General features: G+C 32.0%; 1 long non-coding RNA gene across 1 annotated transcript; it reads left to right on the top strand.

Annotated features, from left to right (window-relative positions):
* The first annotated feature begins 3,027 nt into the window (after window positions 1-3,027).
* On the top strand, window positions 3,028-3,943 carry LOC139867736 (uncharacterized). The gene is made up of 2 exons (XR_011765929.1): window positions 3,028-3,512; window positions 3,792-3,943. It is a non-coding gene; the product is annotated as an uncharacterized lncRNA (long non-coding RNA).
* Window positions 3,944-4,267: the final 324 nt, after the last annotated feature.

Below are 4,267 nucleotides of genomic sequence, written 5' to 3'. Positions count from 1 at the left end.
CAAGACATCCATACCTATCAAAACCCTTCCACATAGTTGCGATATCAGTAAATTCTGGGAAATTTGTCAAATAATAGGATTCTGAATCCTTATCGGAACAATTTTGAAAGTCGAAATCAATCTTACGGGGCGATTCTATGTTGTTACGACGTTCTTTGAAAAACCAACCATCTTTCATAGGAGTATGAGGTATATTTCCGACCACGATGACGCTTTTGATCCCGCCTGAAAAACGTTGTGAAGCAAGAAAAAGGGACTGCGCGGCCGAGAAGGAAAACTAATCGCCCGACAAAACGAGATAAAATTTTTTTTTTTTTTTAAAAAAGGTTAACAAAAGTTGTTATCCCCCTTTACCAAAATCAAAATCTAACCCACAAATACATCTCATAGGTATATGTTATTCCAAAATTTAAACAAGATTCCAGTTGACTGAACAAACCTAAAATCATTCATCTGCTATTCCGATTTTGCAAAACAAAATAAAAATTTCAGTATATGTTACATTTTTTACACTGATTTTTACACACCCGTGTAATGCACGGGCTCAAAAAACCTAGTGTGTGTGTTTGTGTGTGTGTATATATATATATATATATATATATATATATATATATATATATATATATATTAGAGCGAATGAACTCAGACTGCGATTACTATGGTACATCAAAATCAATTGTCTGTTTCTTCTTATTACACGAAATCAAGAAGTATTTGGGATGAAACACATTTAGTTAGTCCTATGCCATCTTGTGAATGTAATGGTTGCACTTGTGAATTGGGTAAATCGTTGGATGCTAAGATGGATAAATAACGCTTATATGATTTCCTTATGGGTCTATATGAGGAGTATAACACGGTCGGATCACAAATCCTTAGCACTAAACCTACACCTATCGTTGTCGCTGCTTTCCACTTGGTTATCCAAGATGGCTGAAGCTTCCGTTGTGTTTCAAATAAACATGACCAGTACCACACCAAAGGTTGCTGTTGTACTTGAATAGGATAACCCGGAGGAGGTAATGTTGAGTTTTCAGATTTAGATTGCAATCGAGAGGAATTGCAAGGGCTTAAAAGGATATTGGAGTCATCTTCAATTAAGGCTTACTTACCATGATGAATTACGATCCATTTTTATTAGTGTTTGAAGATATAGATGTAGGATGTTTTGCCAAATTCATTTTTTTAGGAGGTATCGTCAATTATGTTTAGAAAATTGACGTTTTGATTAATAACTTAGAAAAGAAAATATTTGGGATATAATTATCATAAAACCAACGTTAACTTTGCATGTGACGACGTCAATGTGTGTTACATCATGTATTATGTACACATGTCACCTCGTTATTAACATACTATCTATTAGACAAAACTAGTTGGGCGACCTTGCTTTGCGCCGGTTCTTCACCCTTGATTAACATTAATTGTATAGCTAATTATTGAGAAAGTTATTATTTATCATTTTTTTTTTATTTTTCGTTTTGTCGGGAATGGAACAAAAATAGTTATGTGATTGATTTGTAATAAGCGTGAAAGTAATTATTCATCATTTTTTGTTTTACTTTACGTCTTGTCGAGAGAAAAGACCCAAATGTTCAATCAATAAAGTGAGACGTACATCAACGATTGGTATAAACTATTTAATAAAATAGGAAAAACTATTTATATAATATATATGTGTGTGTGTGTATATATAATAATAATAAATAGTTATTATATAGTAAAAATTATGTGATCGATCTATAATGAATGAGAAGTTTAATGGTTAAATTATAAAATGTGAAAAGTTTGTGGTAAGTTTATAAAAGCTATGAAGTTAATTATTATAAAGGGTGTGGTTGAATTGTAAAAAAAATAAAAAAGTTTGGTGTGATTTTGTGAAACTTATAAATGTCACTATTCATTTGAAAGCTATGAAGTTAATTATTATAAAGGATGTGGTTGAATTGTAAAAAAAAAAAAAAAGTTTGGTGTGAGTTTGTGAAACTTATAAATGTCACTATTCATTTGGAAGCTATGAAGTTAATTATTATAAAGAATGTGGTTAAATTGTAAAAAAATAAAAAGTTTGGAGTAAGTTTGTTAAACTTATAAATGTCACTATTCATTTTGCCTATGCCATTTAGATATATAGATAGATTAATTTGTCTTTTATGCGATGAATAAAACATTTACATTTTTGTTTTTCACAAAACTAACCCCCTAACTTCATTAAAATACAAATTAAACCCCCCACTTTATACTTATATTCTAAATTCTAAATTATTATTTATCCCATTATAAAAACTAAAAATACTGAATAATAACACCCATCACGCTTTACCGACTTGTACGCTGCGCTCAAACAGTTGAACCCACATGGGCTACTACTGTGCTACATTAATTTTTTTTTAGGTCTCCAACGACAAAAGAAGCAACTTTCGTAAAAGAACCAATCCTTCAATGTTATCAAAAGATGTCGAAAAAATTTTTTTCTACAAAAAAAATGAACTAACTTTTTTTCCCTTTTTTTTTTCTTTTCTTCCTCAACGATAAAAGAGACAACTTTCATAAAAGGAACAACCCTTCAATGCTACCAAAAGATGTCGAAAAAGATTCTTTTTTACGAAATAGATCAACTAACTTATTTTTTTTAAAAAAACAAAAAACAAAAAAACGGAACGCTAAAAGAAGCAACTTTCACAAAAAGAACAACCTTTCAATATTAGATGTCGAAAAAATTCTTTTTTACAAAATAGATCAAGACTTTTTTTTAACTCGCATTCAAAATGGAGCCCCAGCGCGAAGCGAGTGCTCAACAACTAGTTTAAACTATAATATTGAGAAGAGCATATGTTTATAGTAAGTAATCACGTACTTTATATTTTATTATATGCATGATAGTATATGATGCCTAACACCAACGTCTATTATAGTAAATTTTTTTTTTTTTTTTTTTTTTTTTTTTTTTCACAGGCATGATGGGTACGTATCTTTTGTTGGCTATATATACACTCTCTAGTTGATAAGAATTCTTCACAACTTAAAATCATTCTTCTCATTACATCATCAATCAATCATGGCATCCGCTTCCCAAATGTCTCTCATCCTCCTATCCCTAATTGTCTTTACGGCTTCGGCCTCTGACTGTGACCCTCATGGAGTTCTACGTAAATACGGTCTGCCTCCCGGTTTGTTCCCGGATCCATACTCATCTTGCTCCTTCGACCTACCCACTTCCACCATTGAAGTACACTATTCGAAACTATGTCCCCTAAAAATTGGGGACGCCGACTTTATCTATTTCAAAACGGTCATTGGAGACATCAGCAACGACAAGCAACCTCAGATCATCGACTTGACAGGTATCCAGCTCAAATTGTCCACTGGATACCAAAATGTTTATGAAATCAAATTAGTGGGTGACAAACTCTGGTTCACTCTTCCAACTAAGACAACATCCTTCGAAGTCTCTGAGTTTGCGGAGATTCCATCTTGCAACGTTTAATCTCAGTCCAACGCCTATCAGTCCGGTACGTATGTAAATCTTGTTATCTATCTACAAAGTACATACGTCTTTTTTTTTTTTTTTTTTTTTAACGTAAAATACTTTTTAAGTTTTTAGATGACATATCTCACCAAGCTAATCGGTACAATCAACGCACAAATTAAATTTCTATATATATATATTTTTTTTTTTTTTGAAAGGCAATGCACAAATTATATACAGTTTATTATCTGATCGCATATCGCGGGCCCAATGGCCTTTTAACTTAAGTCAGTTAACTGACATTGAAAACGTTGTTTTACAGCTTTCACACAACAAAGCAAACGGATAGAGTGATCATGGAGTACTAGAAGTATATATCTATGTGTTTATCGTGTGGTAATAAAAGACAGTTGTGTTGTAAGAATAAATGTCATGTTGCAATCATGTTTTATGAAATAATTTGATTTCCTGCTAGTAAGCTTGATGTTTAATAAGTTGTGTTTGTGGTGTGGTAGCGAAACTAAGTGGGGGAAGGGGGCTTCAGTGAATTTGCAAATTTTAGTATAAAAATTTTGAGTTTTTTCGAATTTACCCCAGTGGATTATTTTTTTGTCCCAAAATTACATATTTTGCTCCCAAAACTTTCAAATTTTGCCAAAAATTCTCCAACTTTTGGCTCAAAAACTTCGAATTGTGCCCACAAACCTTCAAATTTTGCTCAAAAACCTTTATAATTTGCCTAAAAACCACAATTTTTTGCCCCCAGAACCTCCATATTTTGCCAATAAAATTACTACG

Source organism: Rutidosis leptorrhynchoides, chromosome 1 (assembly GCF_046630445.1).
Source record: "Rutidosis leptorrhynchoides isolate AG116_Rl617_1_P2 chromosome 1, CSIRO_AGI_Rlap_v1, whole genome shotgun sequence".
NCBI lineage: Eukaryota > Viridiplantae > Streptophyta > Magnoliopsida > Asterales > Asteraceae > Rutidosis > Rutidosis leptorrhynchoides.
This window is presented reverse-complemented; position numbering and strand designations above follow the sequence as displayed.